At 39.1% G+C, this 17,281-nt stretch overlaps 1 pseudogene; it reads left to right on the top strand.

Annotated features, from left to right (window-relative positions):
- The first annotated feature begins 15,208 nt into the window (after nt 1-15,208).
- On the top strand, nt 15,209-16,613 carry LOC110308168 (actin-related protein 2/3 complex subunit 2 pseudogene; annotated as a pseudogene).
- Nucleotides 16,614-17,281: the final 668 nt, after the last annotated feature.

Below are 17,281 nucleotides of genomic sequence, written 5' to 3'. Positions count from 1 at the left end.
ATTTGTGACAACGATGTTATCTTCACGAGACTCTCAGATACTCTCTTCTACCACCTCTTCCCCCACTTCTCCTCCTAGTCTTTTGTAGTTATTTCTTTTGCTTGTTTGTTTTTGAGAAAGGTCTCAGTAAGTAGCCTACACTAGTCTTGACCTCCTGATTCTCCTCCTTTCATCTGCTACATCTTGGGATCAGAGATGTGTGACATTTGCCTGGTTTGAAGCCTACTTTTTGGTCAGATGTTTCTGTTGCTATGGTTGTCCAGGTGACTGCAGACAAATTGATTATACATCCATCAACTCAACAAGATGTGGTGAAGGCTGATAAACTGGTGGCATGGAGACAAAAATAGACACAGCTGGGATGAAAGTGCTTTCAGGGATATGTTATACTTAAGATAGAGATTATTGTTAGTGGTTTTAGAGATATTGAAGGTCACAGCAAAACTGACCAGAGGACACAGACAACACAGATGACACAGGCAGCTTCTTGTAGTCACTCTTGTATAGCTCCCACCCAGTTATCAACACCCTCAGCATAAGGACCTTTCAGTTCCACATGGCTACTACTGGCAAGAAAGATGTCCCTGGGATATGAATCCTGCACAAAATCCAGGAAGCTTGCAAGGGTCTCCTTTGGTCAACCATCTTTCCTGGAGTATGGAGGACAGCCTTGAGAGTTATCATTTATATTAGCTGAAGAGCAGGTGTTCAGAAATGAGGCAATATTGGCCTGGATTTCCGGCAATGCTATGACTCTCAAGGTGAAGGAAATTAGCATTGGTCAGGACTGAATTGCTTCAACAACCTAAGAGCCTTTCTGAGGGTAACCAACTTACAAATAAATATTAGAGTGTTTGATATGCTGATCTTTTAAATCATTGTATTCAGATATTAAATGTAACAGTGTTTTACTTGAGTGAGGTAAAAGATTTTGATATGAATGTATATATACACGGAAGAAAGCTTTCTTTATTGTGACCCCTTAAAGTTTCAGTGACTTTTATTAAAGCTTTTTGAGACAAGCACTTTAATCCCATTTCTAAAGCAATTTTATAAGTACAGGGCTCATTAAAATCATCACTGTTTCCTCTGGCTCCTGCTAATTCTGCAGCCATCTTGGATCCTGAGATGACTACGGGAATTTAGGATCAAACAAGACAACAGTGCTTCAGAGATCTTTCCGGAAAGAGGAAGTCTGGAATAATTCTTAGACTTTGTGAATATCGTCACCTCGCTTTTCTTTGATCCTTCTTTCCTCTTCAGAAAAAGCAACAACAACTTTGGAACAAGTTGATCTCGTTAGATAGAGAACTGGTCCTAGTCTAGCCTGAGGGAAGCGCATAACTTCTCTGACAATAATGACCAAGACAGTCATCTAGTTTTACTGAAACAAAAGTGAGATCGTACACTGCACAAAATCATTGTAGAGACGGCTCGGTAGATTTGTACTTCTCTTTTACTCTCCATGACACACTAATCTACTAAAGTTTCTCCCTCTATTTTTCTCTGTGCAGTCTGGAAGAAGAGATTTGGCGATGACTGTATTCATTTATAGGAGCATCACAAACAAAATTGAACCCCAAGGCTGATAAACCATAAAGATGCTGATCAGATCTGAGCAGAATGGACCACGCTTTGGGGCTTGCTCAGCTGAAGGTGGTTCTAGAAGACTGATGGCTTTATCTACACAATTACCAACACTACAGCTCTGTCAGACGACTCGAAACTCATGAAATATGGCGATGACCCTTCATTAAGTAAAGGAAGGCATTTTGTAAAATGCTTTCGGGAAGGCACTAATATTCGAAGGTAATTAAATTTCATTCATTATTCAGCATAGGTCATAATTGAATGATCTTATAAACAAAAACAATTCAATAATATATACACAGGAGAAGTCTATAAAACAAAGAATAATTGATTTTTGATGGGGAAAATGGAAAGAGATGAATCCTGTCAAATTTACGCAATGGTTATCCATACCAGCAGAAGGGATGGTACATGAGGAAGCAGGAATGTATCCTTCCCAGAATAATCCAGAGAGAGAGAGACAGAGACAGAGACAGAGACAGAGACAGAGAGAGAGAGAGACAGAGAGAGACAGAGACAGAGAGAGAGACAGAGAGACAGAGACAGAGAGACACACAGACAGAGAGAGAGGGAGAGGGAGAGGGAGAGAGAGAGAGAGAGAGAGAGAGAGAGAATGCTTTCCTTGTTTGAGTAGATTAATCTGAGAACCTACAATAAAAACAAGTTGGTCTTGTATAGAAGACTAATTAACTCATGTTATCAGGGAAGGTGCTAGTCCATGAGAGGCCTTGGATGGACTTCCTCTTGCTCACTGTGTTTTAGCAAGCCTCATGAATTTTTAGACTTGCTATATTACTTCATTCAATTTAGTTTACTTTAACTGGCTTACTCTTTTCTGAACAGAATTCCTTTTCATTAGAGCTCATACTTATGCCACTAGTTATACTTCATGCCAAACTGAAATTTAGTTAGCTGACCCAGTACAGAAGTACCTGAAATTTCCCAAATTCTGCAGGTTTTATTTCACAAGCCTTTCAGTGATGTCGGGGGAGTGGCCTGCTTATCCTTCCTGCTTCTGGGATGACCCTTCATACTCGGCTTATTCATAGTCCGCAGAATTTTCCCAGTTCTTCCTGACTACATTGTCATCTCAGCACCTTGGATTCCCACTTACACTATACACTTGAATAATAACAACTCCTTGCCAAGTCTAGTAGTATATGCCCACGTATTTGAGAGGCTGAGGGGGACAGGTTGCTGTGACTAAGGCCACTATGGGCTAAACAGTGAATTCAAGCCAGCATGAAGTATATAGTGAGGCCATGTCACAACCAGCCAAATCCCCCCCCCAGTCCAAAACACCTACTTTCTTGTAGTAATAAAAATAATGAAGCTATGAGAATTCAAGTACTCTTAAAAGCAAAAATCACCAAATTTTGGTAGTCTTAGAAAATAATTTGAATTTTAAAATAGAAAATGAGATATAGTCTAGTGCCTGTCAGAATACTGACACTTTTTTGAGAGATTAACTTGCTTTTGAGATGTACAGAGATAATTTGAATTTCAATTTCATAATAAAAATATCTAGAACAGATGGGTTCTGAATATTTTAAGATTTCAGGCACAAATATAAAAAGGGATCTTCACATCTACTGTGTGTAAATATTTGAAGATAAATAACGTCATATGGGTAAAGTCTTGATCCTGTAGGATTAATGTGTTTGTACGAAGGGGCCCTAGAGAGCTGAAATGTTCTCAAGTGTTCCTTCTGTGTGCTTTGCATATGCATACAGCAACCTGGAATGATGAATTTTGAAACTCTTAGATCTGTGTTGCACCACAATACCTAGAGGGCTACAGTTCAGTCTCTGACTGTGTTCACCATCTCATCTTCTGTCTATCCTCTCTCTCTCTCTCTCTCTCTCTCTCTCTCTCTCTCTCTCTCTCTCTCTCTCTCTTATTTCTTATAGTACTGTCAGAAACAACAATTTACAGGAAATCTACAATAAATCTATGCATGAGATTTGGATTTTGTGGTAGGAAGACTGATGCCATTTTTCTCAGTGAGAGTAACATTCTAATCCTGTCTTTGACTCTGTTGTATCACATGATATGGTGAAGGGTTGTTAGGAATTAAGAGAATTAAGTTGCCATTTGCATCTAAGATTTGCTCATTACTGACCTCAGAATAAGGAAAGTACCCATATCATCCTAATAGACAGGCCTAATCACAGAGATTGTTAATGGAGAAGGACACACTTAAGAGCAACATGATCTGAGAAGGCCCTCAGCCCAGTTTGTGTAGTTCTGAAGCCATGACAAAGCACGAAGTTTTAGCATTTATGACAATGTGGGTAATTCAGAAGGAGATTATTTTAACTGATGCAGCCAGATCTGACTCAGAAAAGCAAGTACCACATTATTGTCTTATGCAGAGGTTGAGAAGGTTGGTCTTGTGTAAGTCGAGAGTAGTGCAGAGGCAAGAAAGATGGCCAAAGGCGGTTCAGTGGGTACAGTGTCATGATTACAAGAAAAACAAATTCTGGAGACTCTAGTGAACAGTGAGAGATGCATTGTATATGAGAAGTGTTCAAACGGAGCCAACATAAGGAAAGGGGAGCTGAGGGTGGCACGTGTGCTAAGTGAACTGCTTTGATAGTCATTCACAATGTATGAATTGAACTTGCTTTGTATTCCAGAAATATGTACAAATATTGTGTTGATCTGCCATTAAGTTCATTTAAAGACCATGAATGGAGATTCACCAAGGCAACTGCCAAGGAATATAGCAATTCATCACTAGTAGACGAGGCTGAGGCACAGATTCCACATCACCATGTACAGAATGGCTTGCAAGGCCCATCAAACACTTCACTGTTGTGTTTGAAGGCTTCCAGATATCCAGGATGTAAGACCCAACATTTATGGTAGTTTGTTCTTTAAACAAAGAAAAAGCACCAGTTCAGGGAGTGCTCCTGAAAGCTTCGGATATTCCTGAAAGATGGATGCAGATTCCTGAAAGATGGATTATTCCATTCGAAGGATGCAGAATGTCTTAGGGCTTTAGATAACATTGATTAAAGTGTAAATTCACAATTAGGATGAAATATCAGCTACTAGATAGAAAATTATGTAAAGATAATATATGTACAAATGCAAGAGTAGGCCTTCTACATGACATCTATTTAGCTTATGGACATAGTTGACTTATTTACAGGATTGTCCATTAATAGAATTTGACTTAATTTTTTCTGTTTAATTTATACTTAATAGCTTTTTCTGGTGATGCTTGGTAAGTTGTGAGGCTAGAGACTGTGTTCAGAGATTGTTTTCCTTTCCTTTTTTGTTTTTGAACTTGATTCATGATTGAAGAAGGAAGGCACCTGGAGTTTGTGATGACTATATTCCATGGTTTATTAATTAAAATATTATGTTCCTGAAGGATGTTCATTCTCTCTGAAAGCTTGCTATTAAACCACATGCATGAGTTTGTGTTTGCACGTATATTCAATTATATTGAGAGTTGCCTTACTCAAAGAGAGAAGCAGAAAAATACCCATATAACTTCCAGTTTCTGTTTCATCAATTTTATAAGCATTTGAAAAAATATGAAATCCAGGCAAAATATGGAAAACAAAGAGGTCAACCAGGTATTAGGACCCAAATCTCTTTGGAACTTCAGTGTAAAATTAGAGGATTTGAGTCTCAATGAGTGGACTGATCATCATCAAAGACATTGCTCCAACAGATTTTTTCCCAAACACTGACAACTTTCCTTCCCCCATTCCACTTTCTGTTTCTTCCTTCTTTCCTTCTTTTCTTTTCTAAAAATCATCTAAGAAAACTGATGTGAAGATCCCTAATAGAAAAGTATAATGGGGCCTCCGACATCACTGTATGGAGAGGGCTGTCTAGTCTATTTTTAAAGTCTCCAGAGAAGGAGCGTCTACAACTTCCTTGTGAATCTCTGACTCTGTACCTGGCAATCTTTCCCTCCCGTGGTCCCCAGGCTGGCCTTCCTCCCTTGCTTAAGAATTTATTATAGATCAAATTATTTTAGGGTTCTGAATATATTGTTATATTTAAACGGTACATTCCCCCAAAGGGGCTCAATTAAAAGAGTACAGGATGTCTGTGCAGAGCTTGCTGTCCTTAAAGACAGGTGTTAAATTAGTAAATGAAGTGAGACTCAGGTGACAAACACAAGTCAGGTTCTTCTGCACTGACATCTCCTGACAATTTAGAAGCAAACTGGATGGAGGTTTACTATCTCGATTTATTCTGAAGCCACAAACTTTGATCTTGACTCCAAGTCTATAGAACAGAATCTTGGACATGGCACTTTTTGGACAGAGGTGATATGGCTAGTAACCCACTTTATATCTTAAAGGAGCTAAGTAATATTTCACAGCATTTCTAATGATTTTGAACCTTATTTAGGTACAACAAGAGCCTGATGGTGGTAAGGCTTTTGAGGCAATGGTGATTGAACCCTTGACCTGAAGCATGCTAGGCAAGTATGTGCTCTACCACTACACTACACTGCCATTCCCCCGTGTTGTCACAACTTAGGTATCTCTATTGCTCAGCAACAATTGCACAGAGCTGCTGGGGAGATAAAAGGGGTCTGTTCTTACCTATAGTCATGGCTGACAATTCAGGAGAAAGTAATCCATTTTTAAGGTTTTCATCTCTATTTTTCCATATTACTTTTATGTTTTCATTCCATTTCAGGAGAAAAAAGCACTACACTGTACCTAAAAATATCAATTATATTTGCATTGGTATTTAGTAATAGTGTAATAATTATTGGTGAGGAGTTCTAATTTAAATAGTGGAAATATTAGCTGATATACTTTTATTAATTATTTTATTATTTTGTTAATTTGATGTTGGGTAGGGATATACTCTCTTTGCATCTCTTAAGCACTTATAATCAAGTTGTTTTCTTGTTATTAGTAATATAAATTTAACTTTTCATGTTTTAACTTCTTCCTCATAGTGGAAAACAAAATGTGAAATGTTTATCCTGCAAGTTTCTCGAGTTTCTCTTTAAAGATAGAAGGAAAACCATCTTTAGTGAGATAGGCATAATTGTATTTTTTTTCTGTTGATACATTGAAGATAAAACAACAGTTTACTTCTTTATTTTCAAAATTCCTTTCCCACCCTGTTTCTCTCTTCTACAGGGAAGAGATTTGGAGGTCTGGGTAACTACATGGAATTCGTGCATTCTTGAGGTCTGTGGGGATTGAGCTTTGATGTGTGGGTGTCTTTCACCTTCTGACACTGCCCTAAGGATTCCATGAAGGGTATGCTGAGTGCTCTCAACCCATGGTGCTTGCAGAAGTGAAACAGCAACAACAGTCGTGTCTACAACCTCTACTTTCTAAGACACCCAAATCTACCAATACTATGCTATGTTCTCTTCCTATGTGCAGCACAGAAACACATTCTAATGTCCAAATTAGGCACCACAGTAACTGACAGTTCAAAGGAACGAATATAGCAATGTATTGTATTGAAAGTTATGTAACTAACCAAATCCTGCTAGATCTGACAGATGAGAGCCACTGAGAGGCTGATGGGCAGGGAACATATGAAGCAAGAACACACTGCACTAAAGAAATGACTCATGTCCAAGCCTGATGGATCAAGTTGCTACCAGTTTTCCTCCCATCACTGAGAACTGCAGAACTCAAGCCATATGAACTATTCATTTCTGCCAACTTCCATATCAGATTTTTTAGAACATGGTTACTCTGAGGTAAACTAAAAGTGTAGGAAAAAAGAAACAGTAGGTAAAGAGGAGGCTGTGGTGAGAGAAAGAGAGAGAGAGAGAGACAGAGAGACAGAGAGACAGACAGAGACAGAGAGAGCTTTTGTTCTAGTTCTCTGGCAGTTCCAGATTAAGATCATGGCAGAGTAATTTAGATTCTGATTTTTAAAGAAAAGCTAGATAATGATTTTTGTTCTCCCTTTTATCTGCAGAACAATTCCAGCCTCAGGCTGCTGACTGAAGTTGCACTGGTTTCTAGATTTCTAGAGCTGTCTGCTTGCTTTTCTCACCCTCATTTGCTCTAGAAAGGTGGGGTAGAGAATAGGAGCGAGTGTGTCTCTCTCCATCCTGAGTTTTAGATGTCTGGGGATAGAAGAGTATTTGCAATAATAGGACATAATGCACAAGTATAACGGAAGTATACCTATCACCAAGAAAAACTTATTTACACATACAAATTCATATCAAGTGAGTAACAAACACAGTGTTTCTTGTCTACTGTTCCCTAACTAGGTGGAGCATCTACTGTCTCCCATTTTCTTAAACAAAGGACAATTCTGAATATTTGAAATGATTTGACTCTTAATTAAAGTGTCACATTTATACAAAACTCTTCTTACAATTCATTCTGCCCAGTCACAGTTTGTCTCTGGTTTTCTTATAGTAATGATCAGTTCAACTTTTTAAAATGGAGATTGTACTGGAGAGTCAGTGGATGATGGGTAGAAAAGTTTGTGTTGTCCTTTACTCTGTTAGGTATGACTTGCTTTTGTATTATGCATATGCTTGTGTAGTGTGCGTGCTCTCACATGTGAATATATATATCTTTTTGCATGTATGAACATGTATGTGCAAATATCTTTCTCTCTGTGTGCATCTTTCTCCTCGTTTCTGTGTCTCTGTCTCTTCCTCTTAGTTTTAGCTTATCTCTGTTTGTCTGTCTGTCTGTCTGTCTGTCTCTCTCTCTTTGTGTTTCTGTGTCAGGATTATGTTGCTTTAACTACAGTACTCCACACTGAAGTCACAGGTCTCAATCAATGGTTAAGAGAACAGGGAACCAGAGATCACCTTATTTTGCTTTATTACCAGGATAGTGTCAGAACACATTCCTAGCTTTCATGATTTTGAAATTTTTTTCTCAAATGTTATCAAATTTTATTTGCAATTGCATTGCTACTCTATTTCACACCTCTATCAAATGTTGTCTTTGTGGTGGTGGGATCACCTCCCAGGAAGCACTGTGCACATGGGAAAGAAATCCTTCATAGTCTTCATTATAAGTCAGAATCATTCTAACCTTCGTGTTTTGTGTGTGTGTCTAAAATAAACAGACACAGAGAATATGGACGCAGAACAAAGAACCCAAACTTGCTTTGGGAAGTATCATGAAGATGACTGTGAGAGGGGCGCCTGGCGGACTCTCTTTGAGGTGAGCAGAAACTAGCCTGCTGCTGTTGATACTGCTTGAAAGCTTCTTGGGGGTGGGTGGGGGGAGACTGGTGTAAACACTGTTTCTTAACAGAAAGTGGCTTTTAAATCTGGGGTTTAGAAAACCTACTCAACATTTTTAACTGCGCTAGCTTTAATTCATAATTACAAGCTTATTCCAATCTCTGCATAATGAAACCACGTTTCAGACCAACAGCTGTTATCTGCTTTTGCTCATAGCCCTGGGGTATGAATATTTTAATATTCATTTTCTGTGTGCAGATAAACTAAATACTTCCTACTGGAAGTCTATCAAATTAATCACAAAAATCTTAGTTGCTGTTCTTTCTTCCATGTAACTCATTTTTAAAACTCTACTCACTTCATGCTCCACTTTTCCTATAGGAGAATGTGGAGCTCACGGTGGCAATGAAAGCAGCTGTGCTTTATTGACCTGCCCTCTGTCCTGTTCCACTTTAGGCAAAGGGAGTTGGAGGCTTAGCATTTTTCTTGTGGCAATGTATTAATAGCTGCTTTTCTTTTGTTTGCTCATCTTTCCTTTCCCTCCCTCCCTCCTTCCTTCCCTTCCCTTCCCTTCCCTTCCCTTCCCTTCCTTCCTTCCTTCCTTCCTTCCTTCCTTCCTTCCTTCCTTCCTTCCTTCCTTCCTTCCTTCCTTCCTTCCTTCCTCCCTCCCTCCCTCCCTCCCTCCCTCCCTCCCTCCCTCCCTCCCTCCCTCCCTCCCTTCCTTCCTTCCTTCCTTCCTTCCTTCCTTCCTTCCTCCTTTCCTGTTGGAAAGCTGTGGTTTTCACTTATTTAATTGGTATTAGGTTCTCATATGCAACTGATATGACCTAAAGGGAGATTACTTCCTTCAAAACTCCTAGAGCAATGCCACAAGCACCATTGTGAGATACCATAAAACACTCAGGCAAATTCCTCTGTGGATGTCGATGAACAAACAGAGAAGAAAAGTTGTGTTGTCCAGGGTAATCTAGCAGTGTTTACCATGAGGTAGATAGAAAGGCAATAGAAACCCTCTCAAATTAAATGCAAAGAGGTGAGTTTGTAGTTAAGACTTATGGATGTTACTACTGGCATGGTTCACATGGATTCTTCACATTTTAGGAATTCTGTGGGAAGATGACTAACTCCCCTCAACAGAATAATACTAGCTAAACAACATAACAATGAGCATTTTGCATAATCAATAATCAATGTAAAAATCTTCATGTATTCAGCAACAGTTGAAACATCAATTATAGCCACCTAGACCTTTGGCAGGTCATGATCAAAGATCTCACCAACATCAATGAGATCAAAATGTCATTTTCCTATTGAGACATGGTTGGTAGACTTGAGCCTGATGACCGAAAACAGTGATAGAAGAAAATATAGGAACATAACATGGTCAACACTGTTTCCTGCTTATGAGAGTCAGATTTCGATGAAGTCAGAGTTCCACAAAGGCTTCTGGCCCCAGTGAGCACACCTGTGGTCATATCTGTCTGGATCTTTAACTGACTGTTCTTGTTCTTGATTCCAGGTGAGAGCAAAACACAGCACTCAGGACCTGGGTTCTTGAGAAATGAACAGCATCCCCTTTGGTGGCGTGGAGATGGTGGGTGGATGTGGATAGTGAGAACAGACAAAAGCACACAGTTCTTTCCATTACTGGTGACAGCTGAAACATCCATGTCCATCTCTTCATTGTGAATCTGCCCTTTGGGCCTTTCTCTTGGTTTCTCCTATGTTTCTTGATTGTGACGCATATGTCCATGTTTGATATTTGGAAATCCCATGTATCTTAAGACTATTTCTCTTCCTATTGCTCTCTTTACACTCGTGTATTTTTATACAATGCTCTTATTTGAAGTAGAATTACACCACTCTTCCCCTTCTTTAGTCTAGCTCTTTCCTGCTATCTACCTTGAACTCCTCCTATGGCTTGCCCCCTCAAGTTGATAGCCAGTTTTCCTATTATTATTGTAACATACATGTATACATTCATGTAAGTATTCATAAACATATACAAATATAACCCACTGAGTACATTTCTATTGTCTATATGTATATGATTTAAGTTGCCCTCATGTCTCAACACTTAATTTTCCAATAGAGTCCTAAGCCTTCATTGTTACACTGGATCGTTCTGCCATGTTGAGCACCTTCTCTACCTCTTGTTGTTCAGACTCTGCTCCCAACAGCGATTCTTCACGTTGCCTTTCTAAATTCTGACTGCTACCCAGTATTGCCCCCTATGTACGACTTGTAAAATCCTGAGAATATCTCAGTGTTTACTGGGACCTTCACTAGTATCAGTTCTGTGTTGGCACTCTGCATAGATTTCTTCATTTACTTGTTAGACTCTTCTAAGAATTCTCTATATGATCTTTCCATTCTTGAATGGAATATTAATTTAAGGCTATGCACTTCAAATATATAGAAAAATTCTGTGTAAATTTCTGGCAGCTTCCATAGAATTTATAGAAAGTTTGCTCATTAATTAAATACATTATTCAATCCTCATGATCTATCGTATGTTCTGTTATCACTGTTACAAGCTGGGAACCTGAGGATTAGAATGATCAAACCTATAGCAGCCAACAGTTAACAGATGAATTAGAAATGGGAGCCAAGTTCATTGACTCAATTTGGTCCTTAAAAAAAATCATATATCTGATAGAGACAGCATTAGTTTGCTCCATTGGTATGGCATTGAGTGTATCAATTGGGTTCCAGGACACTCCCCATGCTTAGTAATAGTTGGTTAACACAATTAAATTCCATGTTTTGTTTCTTAGTATATATTTTTGATAGGAAGAATGAACATGATGTTGATATGTAATTATAGGAGATGAGTTAGGGAGGAAAAAGAATATGATTAAATATATTTATGATATTCTCAAAAAAACAAAATTTAAAAAAATATAAAATAAATTCACCTCTCCATTCTCACACTCTGCCAGTTTACTTTTGTGTAGCTTATTTTTCTCTAACAATCAACAATCTGCTAGGTCAGATAGCTTTTGTGAATATAAAAATATGATTTTTCATAATTTTTCTGATCATATGGGTCTAACTTAGTTTCTTGATTCTTGAACATAACCTACACATTAGTTGGGATAATTTAACATAGACTTTTAGGCTCCTCTCCCCTATTTTAAAATTTACATTAACTATTCAAGACTTGACTGAAATTCCAACTAGTCAACCTCTCTCTCTCTCTCTCTCTCTCTCTCTCTCTCTCTCAAAAAACAAAAAAACAAAAAAACAAAAACCAAAAAACCCCAAACAAACAAAAAAAAAAACCCCACAGTTTAAAAACAAGCATACAAGCCAGGTGTGGTGGCTCACGCCTTTAATCCCAGCACTCAGGAGGCAGAGGCAGGTGGATTTCTGAGTTCGAGGCTAGCCTGGTCTACAAAGTAGACCAGGACAGCCAGAGCTATACAGAGAAACCCTGTCTCGAAAAACCAAAACCAAAACCAAAACCAAAACCAAAACCAAAACCAAAACCAAAACCAAAACCAAAACCAAAACCAAAACCAAAACCAAAACCAAAACAAAAACAAAAACAAAAACAAAAAAACAAAGAACAAGCATACAAACAACCCCAAACCACTTACTTGAGGCCATTCTATTATTTAATTGACTCATCAGTGTGTGCATGTGCACATGTTTGTGTTTAGGTCAATATTAGGAATCATTCTTAATTGATTCATCCACTTTATCTTTTGAGACAATCTCACATTGAACATAGAACTCACTAATTTGGCTAGTGCCCCTGACTAGTCATCTCTCAGATAATCCTATCTGTCTCCTTGGTGCTAGGATTACAGGCATATACAACCATGACTGGTGTTGAAATGAGGCTAAGGAATAGACTTGAGGCCTCATGCTTCCCACACGTGTTTTAGTTAGGACTGTGGGTCATCTTTCATAGAGTAGATGTTTTCATGCTTCAAGTCGGTGAACAATCTCATGTTGTGAGCTATTATCTACCTACAATACTCTCCAAAATGATATTTCTGTGGCCTCATTGAACTCAAAGATCAATCTATATCTTATTCATGCCTGAAAAAATAATCCTTTTAGATTCTACAAACGTTTTAAAGCAATGGCAGCAACTAAGTTTCCTAGATCTTATGTTTATGATGCACATACAAGTGATCCATGCCCATCTACCACCAACATTCTTTTCTAACCTAGAAGGAATTAAACTTTTCAAGACACCGACTTTCTGAGAAATAATTGGTTAAATTTGATATTTTGTTAAATTTTCTCAATTGGGTGTAATCAACATTGGTTACTCTCTATGATACCCAGTCCTACTGACCAGTTAGTTTCTTTGTTCAATGATACTTTCATTTAAATTTTCACAGCTGTTGATTTACTTTCTTTTGTATTACAAACAAGAGACAATATCCAAATATTTCAGATGATATTCAAGAAAACATCTTAATTCTAATATCTCAGCCTCTGTTTAGCCTCAGTATATAATGGTGTGAGGTGGGCCTGTGGCTTTTTGCCTCCTATACATCATCACATTAAAAAAAAATAAGATGACTTCCAAAAATATGAATGAGAAAAGCAACTTAAATTAATATTGTATAACATGTAGTAAAAGAGGATAGTAAGGTAACACTGCTTAACAATTCTATAAACACCTTTCTTAACTATTGTGATTGCTTTCTTGATAAGATACCACAAGAATAACTAATTCCCTAAACCAAGACAATGGATATCTCTTACCTTATTATAGGCGATGTTGGGCTGGCTGGTCTATGCTTGAGATTGAAAAGTTTAGTTCCTCAGGTTAGAATTGCTGATCTTGGTGAACAGTAGGATAAAAACAAATGCTATGTTTATGCATTTAAGAATCTGTGTGTACATGCTGTGTGTATGTGTGTACTACCTCTATTAAGCATTTTTATAACTTTGTATTTCAAAATTCTATTTGAAAAATCCCATATTGAGATACTTTGCTGTTATTTCTATTGGGCTATCATGAAAGAGGTTTAAATTCTTTTTACTGTAGGAAATGATGGTGAGAGTTCACTAGGACCAGTTAGTACCTTTGTTTCTTAGAAAGTATCCCAACCATATGAGGAGATGAGCATTGGTTTCCCTTTAGAAGTCTGGAGACTGATTCACCTCGAGGATCTTACTGACTGTGGAGTTCTACCCACTTCCTACTGGGCTCCCACTTGAGTATAGATCTTAAATCCTATTGTGCTTTCCTCATTGAACAAATGCTATAACCTTCCTGATGAATGATTGACTGACCCTCTCTAGGCAATGGCAGAGGAACTGTGGATTTGAAGATTAGCTGTGATGGTGGATAACAGAGAAGCAAATTGTTGGCAAGGAAAGGGTAGGGTCAAGAGATTTGGTACTGCCAAGCCTCCTGAGAGATGAGAACCAAGTAATGGAGAGGGTCCCAGTTGCAGATTTAATGAGAATAAGACAAAGTCTGAAGTGAATGCCCCAAATGAGCACTGTGATGATAATCATAAGGTTCATTCCCATGAGGGCCCAAGAATTTTTGGCATGCTTTTATTTGAAAGCTGTGATCTTTCTTAACATTTGGCTTGGACACATCAACTGTGGAAGCAATACTGTGTTCAGACCTAAAGATCTGGGTGACCTCTGTTTCTTGTCTTCAGGCTATCATCTAAAACCCACTTCCCATGTTGAGAAGAGGCCCTAGGACTCTTGTCCAGAGTGTCATTTGGGGTTCTAGGTGACAGCCAATATAAATGCCAGGTATATGTGTGAATGAGACTGCATGTGATTTCCAGTCACTATCTTGTCCGCTGACTTTTGGCACCCTGCATACCATCTTAAAGTCCCCTATGTTTAAAGATTAGTGCTCAGGGAGGCACTACTGATATTTTGTAGCGTGTTTATAAGGTGGGATCTCCTGAGAGGTCTTTGGGTGTTTAAGGACATACCCTTGATATTATTTGGATTAGATTAAAGAGTTTCTCTTTTCTCTCGGTCTCAGTGTCTGTCTATTTCTGTCTCTTTGTCTATGTCTCAGTCTCGAGTTCTCAGTGTCTCTGTGTCTCTTTCTGTCTCTGTCTCCCTCTCCCGCCTTCCCCTCTCTCTTTTACACTTTTTAGCCATAAAACAAGTGGCTTTACTAGCACGTGCTCCCACCATGGCTGCCTTGCTGGAACCACAAGAGCAACCAGGAAAAAACACCCATGGACTGAAACTTATGAACCATAAGATCCAAACGGAACGTTTCTAGTTTTAGGTTGATCTTCTCAGGCATTTTTGCAGAGGGATAAAAAGTTAACTAAGGCACGTGTAGTGTTCACTCTTTCAGTTAGACATCCAGATGCTGTGGAAGATGCAAGTATCTCTTGAAATACCCTTCTGGAACTGTAACTCACACGATTCAAGAATATAGTGTAGGAAGTGGCCGGCTGGAGCTGGGGGCTGGGCGGGGACCGGGATCGTCAAGTAAGGCGGTGGCGGAGGCGGTGGCGGAGGCGGCGGCGGCTCGGCAGGCGGGTTGAAGCTTCGGGGGGCCAGCCGCCGCCATGATCCTGCTGGAGGTGAACAACCGCATCATCGAGGAGACGCTCGCGCTCAAGTTCGAGAACGCGGCCTCCGGAAACAAACCAGAAGCTGTAGAAGTAACATTTGCAGATTTTGATGGCGTCCTTTATCATATTTCAAATCCTAATGGAGACAAAACAAAAGTGATGGTCAGTATTTCTTTGAAATTCTACAAGGAACTTCAGGCACATGGAGCTGATGAGTTATTAAAGAGAGTATATGGGAGTTTCTTGGTAAATCCAGAACCAGGATATAATGTTTCTTTGCTATATGACCTGGAAAATCTACCTGCATCCAAGGATTCTATTGTGCATCAGGCTGGCATGTTGAAGAGAAATTGTTTTGCCTCTGTGTTTGAGAAATACTTCCAATTCCAAGAAGAGGGCAAAGAAGGAGAGAACAGAGCAGTTATCCATTATAGGGATGATGAGACCATGTATGTGGAATCTAAGAAAGACAGAGTCACAGTAGTCTTCAGCACGGTTTTTAAAGATGACGACGATGTGGTCATCGGGAAGGTGTTCATGCAGGAGTTCAAAGAAGGACGAAGAGCCAGCCACACAGCCCCCCAGGTCCTTTTCAGCCACAGGGAACCTCCTCTAGAGCTGAAAGACACAGATGCTGCTGTGGGTGACAACATTGGCTACATCACCTTTGTGCTGTTCCCTCACCACACCAATGCCACTGCTCGAGACAACACCATCAACCTGATCCACACGTTCCGGGACTATCTGCATTACCACATTAAGTGCTCTAAGGCCTATATTCATACACGAATGCGAGCAAAAACATCCGACTTCCTTAAGGTGCTCAACCGTGCACGCCCAGATGCCGAGAAAAAAGAAATGAAAACAATCACGGGGAAGACTTTTTCATCCCGCTAACTCTTGGGAACTGAGGAGGAAGCGCTGTTGACCGAAGGCTGGACTGCTTGCTACTGGATAATCGTAGCCCTTCATGTTGCACCTTCTCCAGGTTCTTGAGGGATTCTCCATTTGGGTTCCATTTTGTACGAGTTTGGCAAATAACCTGCAGAAACAAGCTGTGCTTGCAAGGACTTGATAGTTCCTAAGAATTAAAAAAAAAAATCCACTTGATCAACTTAATTCCCTTTTATTTTTCCTCCCTCACTCCCCTTCCTTTTCCAAGCTGTTTGCTTTGCAATATGTTACTGGTAATGAGTTGCAGGTAATGCAATCTTAACTTGTTTTCTTCTAAGTATTTGAGTTCAAAACTCCTGTATCTAAAGAAATACCGTTGGGGTCATTAATAAAGAAAATCTTTCTATCTTAAAAAAAAAAAAGAATATAGTGTATTGTAGATAGTAGATAGCAGAGTGTAGTGCTTATGTGTCTCTTGCTCTCTTTTTGTGTGTCTGTGTGTCTGTGCATATAAAAGTAACTAGAAAAACATTATCAGGCTCAAATATATCACTACACTATGGGATAGGACCAGTCTCTCTTAAGTGATATTTATCATATGAGTGGGTATAGAGAAAAAAAAAGTGGCTTGAGGTTTTGGACAAAGGCAAATTCCCCTTGGATCACAAAACAACTCTCTAAAAATCACCGTGTGATTTATTTTCCTCCTTAGCAAACAAAGATGGAAATGCTTTGCTAGTGTGGGTGGCTTTCTTTGATATTAGCCTCTGAGTTTCCCTGTTTGGATCGCATGCTTTGCCTTTCTAAACATGTTCGATAAGGGGAAATTTCCAATCAGGGGACTGCAGCTTGTGGCTGAGGTTTCTAGATAGCTTTGCTGGCCAGCTTTGAACTCCTTTATTATTGCAAAGTTGAAAGAAAGTGCTCAGGTTCTTACCAGTAAGGTCTTCTGCCAAATTTACCTTGTAGATTTCTAAATCACTTACATATTTTAAAGGATTAAAATTAAAGATCAGATTAAAAACTTTCCTCTTAGCTTCAAAGCGAGAATCAAAACCCCCACAGAGCCTTAATGACGACCTTCTTGCTGTTT

The sequence above is a fragment of the Mus caroli genome, unplaced genomic scaffold (assembly GCF_978045245.1).
Source record: "Mus caroli unplaced genomic scaffold, Mus_caroli_1 scaffold_15, whole genome shotgun sequence".
NCBI classification, from domain to species: Eukaryota; Metazoa; Chordata; class Mammalia; order Rodentia; family Muridae; genus Mus; species Mus caroli.
This window is presented reverse-complemented; position numbering and strand designations above follow the sequence as displayed.